Source organism: Lithobates pipiens, unplaced genomic scaffold, assembly GCF_037356315.1.
Source record: "Lithobates pipiens isolate NorthernLeopardFrog02 unplaced genomic scaffold, aLitPip1_a1.2 Scaffold_28, whole genome shotgun sequence".
In the NCBI taxonomy this organism is placed as follows: domain Eukaryota; kingdom Metazoa; phylum Chordata; class Amphibia; order Anura; family Ranidae; genus Lithobates; species Lithobates pipiens.
This window is the reverse complement of record NW_027507789.1, coordinates 220,788,273-220,803,965: the sequence shown is the minus strand read 5'-3', so window position 1 is coordinate 220,803,965 and position 15,693 is coordinate 220,788,273.

The window sequence follows — 15,693 nt, the reverse complement described above, 5'->3', positions numbered from 1 at the left end:
CCCACCCTTTAATGCAGTGGTCAAGGGGCTATAACAACAGACATCTGAACTGTGTTTTTTTTTTGCCCCCCTTCCCCCCAGCTGGCCACCAGAACTGTAAAATAACAGCTGGACGGGGCTGTTTGGCTGTTTACATGCTGCGCCCATGATGCTTTGCACGCGATTGCAGCGTGTTGGTGGGGCATTATAGGGTTGCCCCCTCATTGCCTGTACAATGTCCTCTAAAAAAAAAAAAACACAAATCTCGAATGCGGATCTTTCTTCGGAAAGGGCAACGCACTCCACCATGAGCGTGAAAGAGCCCTAAAATTGACAAAAGACGTGCGTCTGTGACAGCGAAAAGGGTTAAAACAGACAGAGGATTGATCTGCGGCCAATGTTTGGTGAATGTTACATTCCCTAGAAGTCTGCAGCCATTAAAGGACATGGCTGTTTCCTCGTTACAATATTTGGTTTTTTTTTTCTCCTCCTGACCCCTTCGCGGTAAACACACAACCTCACGGCAGTAAGGAGAGTTCTTACTTTTACGGAAATAGTTCTTTGGCCAAAATCAACTTTTATTTTTTTTTTTTACACCATCTAGTTCCTCTTTCGGATGTGCTAGAGATGATTACATCCAGGACGACGGCAGAGGTTCTAGGGCAGCCTTTCTCAACCAGGGTTCCTCCAGAGGTTGCTAAGGGTTCCTTTAGCTGTGGCTGAAGAACCAAATTTTTGATGGCGCCTACAGAGTTCAAGGTTCAGCACCACTTAGCAAAGCCGGCAGAGCGACACCAAATATCTTTTTAGCTGTCTTTAACCACTTAAGCCCCGGACCAATTTGCAGCCCAAGGACCTAGGCCCCTTTTTTTGCGATTCGGCACTGCGTCGCTTTAACTGACAATTGCGCGGTCGTGCGACGTAGCTCCCAAACAAAATTGGCATCCTTTTTTTCCCACAAATAGAGCTTTCTTTTGGTGGTATTTGATCGCCTCTGCGGTTTTTATTTTTTGCGCTGTAAACAAAAATAGAGCGACGATTTTGAAAAAAAATTCAATATTTTTTTACTTTTTGCTATAATAAATGTCCCCAAAAAATATATATAAAAATTTTTTTTTCCCTCAGTTTAGGCCGATACGTATTCTTCTACATATTTTTGGTAAATTTTTTTTTTGGCGATTTTTATTGTGACTGCGGCATTGCGACGGACCCATCGGACATTTTTGACACATTTTTGGGACCATTGTCATTTATACAGCAATCACTGCTATTTAAATGCATTGATTCCTTTGTAAATGACGCTGGCAGTGAAGGAGTTAACCACTAGGGGGCAGTGTAGTGTTATGTATGACGTTATGTGTTTTTTTTTTATTGTAGGGGGGCGTGGCCTGGCATGTGACGTCACTGATCTTCATTCCCTATAATAGGGAAGAGACGATCGGTGACAGCCACACAGGGAAGCCACGGGGAGAGGTTTGTTTACACAGAGCTCTCCTCGTTCTTCAGCTCTGTGACCCGAACGCGGGACACCAGCGGCGATCGGGTCCGCTGGTCCCGCGGCCACAGGCATGGAGCACAGGACCGTGTCGGAAGAGCGCGCCACTGGCGGCGCACTCCCGACCCGGTCCTGTGCTCCGTGACCGCGCTCCTGACCCACGGCTGGGCACTTAAAGAATCACGTATCGGTACATGATTGTGCCCAGCCGTGCCATTCTGCCGACGTATATTGGCGTGAGGTGGTCCTTAAGTGGTTAAAGAGGAGCTGCACCTAAAAAAAAATATTAAAAGCCAGCAGCTACTAATATTGCAGCTGCTGACTTTTAATAAATGGACACTTACCTGTCCCGGGGTCCAGCGATGTCGGGGGGCAGATGACGAGCGATCGCTCGTCTCTCTGCTGCCCCCGCCGCCATCCTCTGTCAGGGAATCGGTAAGTGAAGCGGTGCGGCTTCACTGCCCAGTTCCCTACTGCGCATGCGCGAGTCGCGCTGCACGTCTCTTCTGGTCCCCCGCTGTGTCCTGGGAACTGTGTGTGTTCCAGAACACAACGGGGGGGGGGGGGGGGCGGGGGTCTGTGGCGGTCTGTCCCGGAAGTGGGTGCAGATACCTGGATTATCCAGGTAACTGCACCCCCCTCCCCCCCTGAAAGGTGCCGATTGTGGCACCGGAGGGGGGGGGAGGGATCAGATTAGCGGAACTTCCCCTTTAGGGTGGAGAACCGCTTTAAGGGTGGAATTCTGAACACCACTTTAAGGGGAACTTTCTTCCTATTGACCACCACCAGTATAAGGGGCGTTGTTCTATTGACCCCCAATGAATTGGTTTTAGTATGGGTTCCTCGAGACTTGACAATTATTTTTAGGGTTCCTCTAGGGTTAAAAGGTTGAGAAAGCCTGTTCTAGGGTGACAGTTTGTATGTCCATGTACTGACGTCAAAAGGGGAACTCATGATAGAAGAAAAGACAAGCAGAGCTCTGGGTAAGATATACAGTGGGGGGTAAATAATGAATTGATCCCCTGCAGATTGTGTGAGTTTGCCCCACTTACAAAAAAATGAAGGGTCTATGATTGTTATCATAGGTGTATTTTATATGATGGAGACAGAATATCAACCAAAAATCCAGAAAAGACAGCATACAAATGTTATTAATTGAGTTGCAGTTCAGTGAGTAAAATAAGTATTTGATCCCCTACCAACCAACCATAATTGTGGCTCCCACACACTGGCTCCAGTAGGTGCTCACGTGGTACACAGATAAGTCCTGTCCATGTAAGAAAAGAAGGTTCTCCTAACAACAACTCATTATGTGTATAGAAGACTCCCGTCCACAGAATCTCTTTCTTCTATTTAAACCCTCACCATCATGGGGAAGACCAAAGAGCTGTCAGAGGACATCAGGGAGAAGATTGTAGACCTGCACAAGGCTGGAATGGGCTACAAGACCATCAGCAAGAATCTCGGTGAGAAGTAGACACCTGCTGAAGCGATTATTCACAAATGGAAGAAATACAAAGTAACCATCAGTCCTCCTCGGTCTGGAGCTCCGTGCAAGGTTTCGCCTCATGGGGTAAGAATGATCAGGAGAAAAGTGAGAGATCCGCCCAGAACTCCGGCAGTAGTTGGGACCACAGTCACCAAACAAACCATCGGTAACACAATACACCGCCATGGATTGAAATCCTGCAGCGCCAGCAAGGTGCCCCTTCTCAAGAAGACACATGTAGAGGCCCGTCTGAAGTTTCCCAATGAACATCTAAATGATTCAGAGAAGGATTCGGGAGAAAGAGCTGTGGTCAGATGAGACCAAAATTGAGCTCTTTGGCATTAACTTGACTTGCCGTGTTTGGAGGAAGAAAAATGCTGACTTTGACCCTAAGAACACCATCCCTACTGTGAAGCACGGAGGTGGAAACATGATGCTTTGGGGCTGTTTCTCTGCTAAAGGTACAGGCCGACTTTGCCGCATTGAGGGGCCAATGGACGGGGGTCATGTATTGTAAAATCTTGTATGAGAACCTTCTTCCCTCATCCAGAACACTGAAGATGGGGCGTGGATGGGTCTTCCAGCATGACAATGACCCAAAACATATACCGCCAAGGCAACAAAGGAGTGGCTCAAGAAGAAGCACATTAAGGTCATGGAGGGGTCTAGCCAGTCTCCAGACCTTAATCCTATAGAAAACTTATGGAGGAGCTGAAACTTCGAGTTGCCAAGAAACCTTAAGGATTTAGAGAAGATCTGTAGAGAAGAGTGGACCAAAATCCCTCCTGAGATGTGCAAATCTCATCACCACCTACAAGAAACGTCTGACCTCTGTGATCGCCAACAAGGGTTTCTCCACCAAGTACTAAGTCATGTTTTGCTTGGGGATCAAATACTTATTTTACTCACTGAACTGCAACTCAGTTTATAACATTTGTATTGTGTGTCTTTTCTGGATTTTTGGTTGATATTCCGTATCTATCATATGAAATACACCTATGGTAAACATTATAGACCCTTCATTACTTTGTAAGTGGGCACTTAGACATCATTAAATGTATTGTTTAAATACAAGCAGTGAAATTACTTGAATGTGACCTGATATCAGCCTCCTGCAGTACCTGTACAGCAGGGCTCAGACAGAGTAAGAGAAACAGCACAAGGAGCCAATATCTGGTCTAATGAAACAAAGATTGAACTCTTTGGCTTGAATGACAAGTATCATGTCTGGAGGAAACCAGGCGCCGCTCATCACCTGACCAATACCATCCCTACAGTGAAGCATGGTGATGGCAGCATCATGCTGTGGGGATATTTTTCAGCGGCAGGAACTGGGAGACTAGTCAGGATTGAGGGAAAGATGAATGCCGTAATGTACAGAGACATCCTTGATTAAAACCTGCTCCAGAGCACTCTGGACCTCAGACCGGGGTGAAGGTTCATCTTCCAACAGGACAACGACCCTAAGCACACAGCCAAGATAACAAAGGAGTGGCTACGGGACAACTCTGTGAATGTCCTTGAGTGGCCCAGCCAGAGCCCGGACTTGAACCCGATTGAACATCTCTGGAGAGATCTGATGATGGCTGTTCACCGACCCTCCCCATCCAACCTGATGGAGCTTGAGAGGTCCTACAAAGAAGAATGGGAGAAACCGCCCAAAAATAGGTGTGCCGAGCTTGTAGCATCATACTCATCATACATCATACTCATCATACATCATACTCATCATACATCATACTCATCATACATCATACTCATCATACATCATACTCATCATACATCATACTCATCATACATCATACTCATCATACATCATACTCATCATACATCATACTCATCATACATCATACTCAACAAGACTGGAGGATGTAATTGGTGCCAAAGGAGCTTCACCAAAGTATTGAGGAAAGGCTGTGATACTTATGTACATGGGAGGAGCCTGTGATACTTATGTACATGGGAGGAGTCTGTGATACTTATGTACATGGGAGGAGCCTGTGATACTTATGTACATGGGAGGAACCTGTGATACTTATGTACATGGGAGGAGTCTGTGATACTTATGTACTTGGGAGGAGCCTGTGATACTTATGTACATGGGAGGAGCCTGTGATACTTATGTACTTGGGAGGAGCCTGTGATACTTATGTACATGGGAGGAGCCTGTGATACTTATGTACATGGGAGGAGCCTGTGATACTTGTGTACATGGGAGGAGCCTGTGATACTAATGTACATGGGAGGAGTCTGTGATACATATGTACATGGGAGGAGCCTGTGATACTAATGTACATGGGAGGAGCCTGTGATACTTATGTACATGTGAGGAGCCTGTGATACTTATGTACATGGGAGGAGCCTGTGATACTTATGTACATGGGAGGAGGCTGTGATACTTATGTACATGGGAGGAGCCTGTGATACTTATGTACTTGGGAGGAGCCTGTGATACTTATGTACATGTGAGGAGCCTGTGATACTTATGTACATGGGAGGAGCCTGTGATACTTATGTACTTGGGAGGAGCCTGTGATACTTATGTACATGGGAGGAGTCTGTGATACATATGTACATGGGAGGAGCCTGTGATACTTATGTACATGGGAGGAGCCTGTGATACTTATGTACATGGGAGGAGCCTGTGATACTTATGTACATGGGAGGAGCCTGTGATACTTCTGTACATGGGAGGAGCCTGTGATACTTCTGTACATGGGAGGAGCCTGTGATACTTATGTATATGGGAGGAGCCTGTGATACTTATGTACATGGGAGGAGCCTGTGATACTTATGTATATGGGAGGAGCCTGTGATACTTATGTACATGGGAGGAGCCTGTGATACTTATGTACATGGGAGGAGCCTGTGATACTTCTGTACATGGGAGGAGCCTGTGATACTTCTGTACATGGGAGGAGTCTGTGATACTTCTGTACATGGGAGGAGCCTGTGATACTTCTGTACATGGGAGGAGTCTGTGATACTTCTGTACATGGGAGGAGCCTGTGATACTTATGTACACGGGAGGAGCCTGTGATACTTATGTACATGGGAGGAGCCTTTTTTTTTTTTTTATAAATTTGCAAAGATTTCAAACAAACTTCTTTCACATTGTCTATTGTTTGTAGAATTTTGAGGAAAATAATGAATTTAATCCATTTTGGATTTAGGCTGTAATGTAACAAAATGTGGAAAAAGTGAAGCGCTGCGAATACTTTCCGGATGCTCTGTTATATATATATATAATATTAAATGAAATGTATTAAATATGTATTACAATATATATATATACATTTTTTTTTTTTAAATATATTAAATGGGTGCTCATATACTGTATAAAAACCTTTATGAACAGCAGCTGTGATGGATTTCTAATGGTGGATCCCCATTGTAATTACAGGAGAAGGATCGATTGTTCCTACCATGAAGATCCTCTAAGCTCACCGATTTGCTGCCATCTGCAGGTGAAATCTGGTACTTCCTCCAAACATGCCTTTGTCAGCTGCTTATATCTTGCATTTTATAGTTTGGGTGACATGAAGAACGAGTAAACGAGGATTAGGCAGGGTGAAAAGGAGGCATGGGGGGGGGGGGGAGCCCACGTCAGAGGTACGGGTAAGGGGGGGGGGGGGGGGGGCAAATGCTGGAGCGCACATTGCAATAGCAGATCTTGGAAATGTAGTTTTATTACACGGGTGGGATTTCCTCTGCACAGTGCAAGCACCGCCTCATTTCCTGGCTGGAGGACCTGAACGGGACCCTGCACTTCCTGGGTCCGGGGGGGCGTGTGCCGCTGGCTGCCCCCCGCTCCTTCCGCTGTGATTGGAGACAGTGGGAGCCAATCACTGTGTCCGATGGACTCGATGCCCGCCAATCATTTGGGACAGAAGCAGAACGGTGGTCGCACGACCGCGCAATTGGCAGTTAAAGCGACGCAGTGCCGAATCGCAAAAAGTGCTCTGGTCAGTAAGGGGGGGTAAAATCTTCCGGGGCTGAAGTGGATAATAGGTGTAAAATAAAGTATGTAAGAAAAACAATAAGGTTTAAAAAAAAAAAAAACTTTATTGACATGTTGACAATGGGGACAGGAGGGACAGGGGGACAGGGAAGACAAAATATAAGCACTTGGATGGGTTGCATTTAGTCTTTTTTATTGAAATGAAGTCATTAAATAGATGTTGAGGTTGAAGCTCCTCGTTTTTAGAAGAGATGAGATGACAGCTCTGTTTGCGGTTCTCTAAAAATAAAGTGAAAAAGATGAAACAGAAAAAAAGAGGAATATGAAAATGTTCAGCTGAAAACCGCAGGATGTCTGCAACTTCCTGACCCATCAAATGCAGCCAGCAATGCGAGCGACGCATTCCGACACCGCACACTTCACCTTTCAAATAAAAATAATAATAATAATAAAAAGAAAAATATAAACATAAAAAGAAACATAAAAGTTCAATTTTATTTGTTGTGGGTGCCATCCCCCGCTGGGGAAATTTCCTCACACACAATAATCCGGTGACAACGGCCAGCAGAAATAAAAAAATAAAAAGATTTGCCACCAGAACAGGAAGAGAGCGGAAAACTTCTATACCTCGTCCATTAACAGCTGTCTAAAAAGAGATTTCTTTTCAGTTTAGAGAGATTTATCCTTGCTTCCTGCTGTGATCCCAGGACAGGAAGCGAAGAGAAATCTCCCCAAAGGGACAATTTGCCACCAGACCAGGAAACAAGGGGAAATCTTCTATACCTCATCCAGTGACAATTGTCTAAGAGGAGATTTAATTTTCACGTCCTGCTGTGAACTCAGGACAGGAAGTGAAGAGAAATCTCTCCAAGGGACAAACGATTTGCCACCTTAACAAGAACAGAGAGGAAATCTTCTAGACCTCTTCCAGTGACAGTTGTCCAAGAGGAGATTTCGTCTAAGTTTAGAGAGATTTATCCTTACTTCCTGCTGTGATCCCAGGACAGGAAGCAAAATCTCCCCAAGGCACAGTTTGCCACCAGAACAGGAAACAAGGGGAAATCTTCTGTACCTCATCCAGGGACAGTTGTCTAAGAGGAGATTTCTTTTCACTTCCTGCTGTGATCCCAGGACAGGAAGCAAAATCTCCCCAAGGGACAATTTGCCATCTTAACAGGAAACGAGGGGAAATCTTCTATACTTCATCCAGGGACAGTTGTCTAAGAGATTTCTTTTCACTTCATGCTGTGATCCCAAGACAGGAAGTAAAGACAAATCTCTCTAAGGGACAAATGATTTGACACCAGAACAGGAATAGAGGGGAAATCTTCTATACCTCATCCAGTGACAGTTGTCTAAGAGGAGATTTCTTCTCAGTTTAGAGAGATTTATTATTGATGTAGCCACAGGAGAGGAAGCGAAGAGAAATCTCCCCAAATGACAAACGATTTGTCACCTTAATAGACCGGAATAGAGGGGGAATCTTCTATACCTCATCCTGTGACAGTTGTCTAAGAGGAGATTTATTCTTACTTCCTGCTGTGACCCCAGGAGAGGAAGCGAAGAGAAATCTCCCCAAGGGACAAACGATTTGTCATCAGAACAGGAATAGAGGGGAAATCTTCTATACCTCATCCTGTGACCATTGTCTACGAGGAGAGTTCTTATAAGTTTAGAGAGATTTATCCTTACTTCCTGCTGTGACCCCAGGAGAGAAAGCAAAGAGAAATCTCCCCAAGGGACAAATGATCAGAACCAGAGGGGACAGGAATAGAGGGGAAATCTTTACTTCAGTGACAGTTGTCTAATGAGTTTTCTTCCCAGTTTAGAGAGATTTATTTTTCTTGCCGTGGCCCCAGGAGAGGAAGCGAAGAGAAATCTCCCCAAAGGGACAAACGATTTGTCATCAGAACAGGAATAGAGGGGAAATCTTCTATACCTCATCCTGTGACAGTTGTCTAAGAGGAGATTTATTCTTACTTTCTGCTGTGACCACAGGACAGGAAGCGGAGATAAATCTCCCCAAGGGACAAACGATTTGTCATCAGAACAGGAATAGAGGGGAAATCTTCTATACTTCAGTGACAATTGTCTAAGAGGAGATTTCTTCTCAGTTTAGAGAGATTTATTCTTCTTGCCGTGGCCCCAGAAGAGGAAGCGAAGAGAAACCTCCCCAAATGACAAACGATTTGTCACCTTAACAGGAAACGAGGGGAAATCTTATATACCTCATCCTGTGACTGTTGTCTAAGAGGAGATTTATTCTTACTTCCTGCAGTGGTCCCAGGACACAAAGCAAAGAGAAATTTCCCCCAAGGCACAAACGATTTGCCACCAGAACAGGAATAGACGGGAAATATTCCATACCTTATCCAGGGACAGTTGTCTAAGAGGAGACTTCTTCTCAGTTTAGAGAGATTTATTCTTACTTCCTGCTGTGATCCCAGGACAGGAAGAGAAATCTCCCCAAGGGACAAATGATTTGGCGACCACAACAGGAATAGAGGGGAAATCCTCTATACCATATCCTGTGACTGTTGTCTAAGAGGAGATTTATTCTCAGTTTAGAGAGATTTATTCTTACTTCCTGCTGTGGTCCCAGGACACATAGCTAAGAGAAATCTCCCCAAGGGACAAACGATTAGCCACCAGAACAGGAATAGCGCGGAAACCTTCTATACCTCATCCAGTGGCAGTTGTCTAAGAGGAGATTTCTTCTCAGTTTAGAGAGATTTACTATTCCTACGGTGATCCCAGGACAGGAAGTGAAGAGAAATCTCCCCAATGGACAAACCATATACCACCAAAACAGGAAGAGAGAGGGGAAAGCTTCTACACCTCATCCAGTGACCATTGTCTAAGAGGAGATTTCTTCTCAGATTAGATTCTCACTTCCTGCTGTGGTCCCAGGACAGGAAGTGAAGAGGAATCTCCCCACGGGGCCAGAAAAAATAAATAAAATAAAACAAACAACATCTAAAAAAGGGGGCCGTCTAACCTGTGAGCAGGCAGGCTTTTTATTGCAGAAAAGACATGCACTCTCTCTTCTGCAAGCTCAGCTTACAGGGCCAGGCTCCTGCACATGCACGGGAGTGACATAACCCCCCTGCCAGCCAATGAAAAGGCCCCGAAGACTGGCACTCTGAAAATGCTGAACCATTGGACGGGCGAGTATGGAGACTTTAGTTCTGCTTTAAAAAAAAATAAATAGCCCTGGCCTTGGGCATAGCTTACATTTTTTGGTAGGCCCGGTTTACGCCAGCAGCAGAGCTTACGGTGGACCGCTTTTCAGGATGTGAGGCGGCGAGATGCCACCCTCAAAAACGTCCACTCGCTACGCCACCACCGCATCGGGTTATGGTTGAATACGTCACATTTGATAGCAGTTACTGCAGCTTAAAGCGGAGCTTCACCCTATCGCCCACGTCCCTACTGGTCGCTAATACCTTTGTCCATAATCTTTTGGAAATAGTTTTTCTTCTTTTTTTTTTTGTTTTGAAATTCTGTCACTTCCGGTCTCCCGTTGGCTCCCAGGATATCAGTGCCATCAATCCCAGGAGTCAACGGCATCCTCCGCTGCTGGCATCGCCTTATTTTAAAACCAGAAAGGACTCAATGCCATGCAGAGTTAGGCACAGCTCTTCTTCCGCCGACGTTGCCACTGCATTGGCAACTGTGCGGCGCACAGTGTTGTTACCGCGCATGCGCGAGATCGTGACGTGCATGCTGGGTAAAGCCAGCTGCATAAAATACAGGAAGTGGACGGCTGGCGGCTTCGGATGCCAGCCGTTGAGATGGCCGCAGCCGGACGTTCCCGGATCACAATTCGGGTACAGATTAAAATGAAGCGTCACGTGCCGGGATTGTGACTGTTTTGAAACTGTTAAAATCGATGGGTTTACTTCCACTTCAACAAGGGCATGGGGGCCCAACCTGTGGCCCTCCAGCTGTTTCCTAACTACAAATCCCATGAAGCAGTGCAAAGCTGAGGGTTACAAGCATGACTCTCAAAGATAGAGGCATGATGGGAATTGTAGTTCAGCAGCAACCGGAGGGCCACTGGTTGAGCAACCATGCTCTATGGCAGTGGTCTCCAAACTGCAGCCCAGATACGGTCCTTTGGTTGCCTTTATCCGGCCCTTGGGGCACTATTTTATCCACTGTCACCAACAATGAGGCACTATTTTATCCACTGACACCAACAATGAGGCACTATTTTATCCACTGACACCAACAATGAGGCACTATTTTATCCACTGACACCAACAATGAGGCACTATTTTATCCACTGACACCAACAATGAGGCACTATTTTATCCACTGACACCAACAATGAGGCACTATTTTATCTACCGACACCAACAATGAGGCACTATTTTATCCACTGATACCAACAATGGGGCTCAATTCCTCCCACTGACACCAACAATGGGGCACGATTCCTCCCACTGACACCAACAATGGGGCACGATTCCTCCCACTGACACCAACAATGGGGCACGATTCCTCCCACTGACACCAACAATGGGGCACGATTCCTCCCACTGACACCAACAATGGGGCACGATTCCTCCCACTGACACCAACAATGGGGCACGATTCCTTCCACTGTCACCAACAAAGGCGCAGAATTCCTTCCTATGATACCAACAATGGGGCCCAATGACATCAATGGTGGGGCCCAATTCCTCCAACAACAGGGCACAATTACTCAAATTACCCAAAAATGGGGCATTGTTTTTTTTCCCCACTTACGTCCGGACCTTTTCTACTCCCACTGGGCACAGTCTGGACCTCCTAAACTCTAAGCCTAGGTTCACACTGGAGCGATTTGTCATGCAATTTGAGAGATCAAGTCGCAGCCTATTGGCGGCCATGGCACTGTTCCAATTGGTGTCGCGCCAATTGGAACAGTGCCATGGCCGCCAATAGGCTGCGACTTGATCTCTCAAATTGCGTGACAAATCGCTCCACAGATCTCTATCAAGTAGCACCTGAACTCGCACTGACCTTTCTCCGATTTCAAAGTAGCATCAATGTGAGCCAGGGCCTAAGGACAGTGAACCGGCCCTTGGGTTGGAGGCCCCCTGCTCTAGGGGGGGTGAGCACTATGCTGCATACCTTACCCCTAAGCTCTACTCTCCTTTTGGTTGTGGTCATTCCCTCCATCCCCCCCATACAACTTAGGACTATTGGGCCCTGCATTGTACTGGGTAATGTCTCCGGAGGGACCACGGTCCCGAGCAAGAGACTTCAAGGGACCGGTTGAAAAGGGTGGAGGGAACCTGCCAAGGTGAGGATAAGGTAGGCATTACTTCCTAGTCATCTACCCCTAGCCCTAAAATGAGTGTGGGGGCCCCACCGCACGGGTAATTGCATATATCCCAGAGTTGGGTTTTAAAGTGTGATTGCAGGATAAATCGAACGAGTCTTACAAATGCTCCTTCCCTCCTCCTAACACCGATGCTAATTAACCAGTGTACAAAAAATACGATGAAAATGTATTATATACTTACCTATTTTCAGCCCGGTGCGGCCGTATGATCTCCCCGGGGTCAGTGAGCAGTGGCTGCAGGGTAGAGGAGGGAGGAAGCCAACCGTTGAATTTACTGAAGTGGTGACATCCCCCATAGACAACCCCCCCCCCATGTCCCATCCACGCTCCCTCCTCTCCCCTGCAGCCGTCACCGCCGACTGACACAAGAGAGCCGGATCACAATGACCAAACCAGAGCCAGCTGAAAATAGTTAAGAATAAGAATATAAATCTTTATTACACAGGTTAGCCAGCATGGGTGTTAGAAAGGGGGCAATTTTAAAGTGTTAATAAACCCAGGACCCTGCAGTCACTATATCTGGTCTCCCCAGGTCCCTGCATTCACCATATCTGGTCTCCCCCAGAACCCCGCATTCCCTATATCTGGTCTCCCCAGGTCCCTGCATTTACCATATCTGGTCTCCCCAGGAGCCCGCATTCACCATATCTGAGAACCCCGCATTCACCATATCTGGTCTCCCTAGGAGCCTGCATTCACCATATCTGGTCTCCCTAGGAGCCCGCATTCACCATATATGGTCTCCCCAGGAGCCTGCATTCACCATATCTGAGAACCCCCGCATTCACCATATCTGGTCTCCCTAGGACCCTGCATTCACCATATCTGGTCTCCCCAGGAGCCCACATTTCCCATATCTGGTCTCCCCAGGAGCCCGCATTCACTATATCTTGTCTCCCCCAGGACTCTGCATTCACTATATCTGGTCTCCCCAGGACTCTGCATTCACTATATCTGGTCTCCCCAGGACTCTGCATTCACTATATCTGGTCTCCCCCAGGACTCTGCATTCACTATATCTTGTCTCCCCCAGGACTCTGCATTCACTATATCTTGTCTCCCCCAGGACTCTGCATTCACTATATCTGGTCTCCCCAGGACTCTGCATTCACTATATCTGGTCTCCCCCAGGAGCCCGCATTCACTATATCTGGTCTCCCCCAGGACTCTGCATTCCCTATATCTGGTCTCCCCAGGACTCTGCATTCCCTATATCTGGTCTCCCCCAGGACCCCCCATTCACTATATCTGGTCTCCCCCATTCACTATATCTGGTCTCCCCCAGGACCCCCCATTCCCTATATCTGGTCTCCCCCAGGACTCCCCATTCACTATATCTGGTCTCCCCCAGGACCCTGCATTCACTATATTTGCTCTACCACAGTACACGGAAATGCAATTATTTTAGTAAATATAAACTGCTAAATACCGTTTCATCAGCAGGATATAGCAGTCTTGTGACATCTATCAGTGTCTGCTTAAAAGTGTAGGAGGAGTTTTCATTCCACTCTGTCCTATGAGATGTGCCAGACTCCCGACACTCTCATTGTTTCTCAACTCCAGTCCCCAAGGAGCCCCAACAGGTCATGTTTTCAGGATTCCCCTCATATAAAAAAAAACAAAAAAACACAGCTGTGAAACTGATCAAATCACCTGTGAAAAAATAATGGAAAGCCTGAAAACATGACCTGTTTGGGGCGCCTTGAGGACTGGAGTTGAGAAACACTGCTCTATCTGGACAGTGCCGATTGCCCCTGTGCTGATCACACGCAGAAAAAAAAAACTCTCTAGCACTACACATCAAACTTAGCATGTGCAGCTTGCCCCCCAATGCTCTGCTTTATCAGGAGATGGATTGGGGACAGTGGAAGAAGGGGAGGATCAGAGAAGACAGAATCAAACAGCCTTTTTTACACAGCGCAAAGGATTAACCCCTTAGGTACTACAATGAATATAACAAGCATGCTTTACTACATATCAGAGATGGGCTTGGGCGTGTTCAGGATCGTAATCCCAACCCACCTGCCCGATCCCGCCAGGAAGCAGACACTGCACATCGCTAAATCAGTCCGCAGCTGCACAGGCCGGGAAAATGTCTCAATGCCTGTGGTCAGGGGTGTGCCGTGTCGGCTTCCCGGCTGGATCGGGCAGTCGGGTTGGGACTAGGATCCTGAACACGCCTGAGCCCATCTCTACTGCATATACACACTGATTTTACTGTTGTGGGTTTAGTAACACTTCAGGCCCCTTTCACACAGGCTTTCCGAGCAGGTCCACCTGTCAATTTCACAGGCGGACTCCATCGGACACGCCATACGCCTCTATGGAGCGGTGGATGTCAGCGGTGACATGGCTGCTCTAGGGGTGTTGAATATAATTGCAGCATCGATGCATCGCGATTCGGACGTTCACGATGCTGCGAGGTGGCTGAATCGATTTTCGATGACGTCATCCATCGCTCCCTGCCGCGCTCTGCCTCTATGGGGGAAACACAGAAGCAGAGCCTGCACGGTGGATAGAGCCGCCCCCCCCCCCCCCCCCCCCGAGCTGACAGCCAGTACAGTGCAGGGGGAGGAGCCGAAGGAGACCCGGAATCAGGAGAGGAAGCAATGGAGGCACCAGAAGGAGGAAGACACACTGAGCAGCGTTGAGGAGGGGGAATCGACTGACACTAATAGCAGGTGAGTGCCAGTGCCCTTTATCCCTCCACTACCATCACCCCTCTGCCTGATCCCACCATCCCAGTCTGAACCCACCATCCCAGTATGCTCCCGAACCCACCATCCCAGTCTGATCCCATCATCCAAGTCTGATCCCACCACCCTACTCCGATCCTGCCATGCCACTAGAGAAAAATTTTGTTTTTCTAACAGCTTGAATTTTTGGATAAAAAGTTTTTAACCATGCGCAGTAATCGCGATGCATCACCGAATCGACTCCTGGACAAGATCATTTTAATCGAATCGTGAGACCAGTGAAGATGCGCACCCCTAGTCTGCTGACATCTACCGATATCCAATACGTGAAATCCAGGCAAGGGGAGACCCAGTTTTCCATCCGTCTGGCGGATCAGATGAAAAAAAACGGACAGGTGGTCTGTTTTCATCCGATCTCCCCATAGAGGAGAGCGGGACTCTGACAGGTCCGTCTCCCGCACAGTGAGCGTAGATGGACTGGTCACCCCCCCCCCCCTGCTCAGCTGGGATCAACGGAGCCCCGTTTGAAAGAGTCCTTAGGGCTAGATAGATTTATTCTAAAATTCTACTTTCTGCAAATAATTTTTCCTCCAAAAGACCTTTTTACTGCAAAAACAGAGAGATAGCAGTGTCCCACCCACAATTTTTTTTTTTTTTTTTTAAGTCAGCAGCTACAAACACTGTAGCTGCTGACTTTTAGTAAGGACACTTACCTGTCCAGGGAGCCCGCCATGTCGG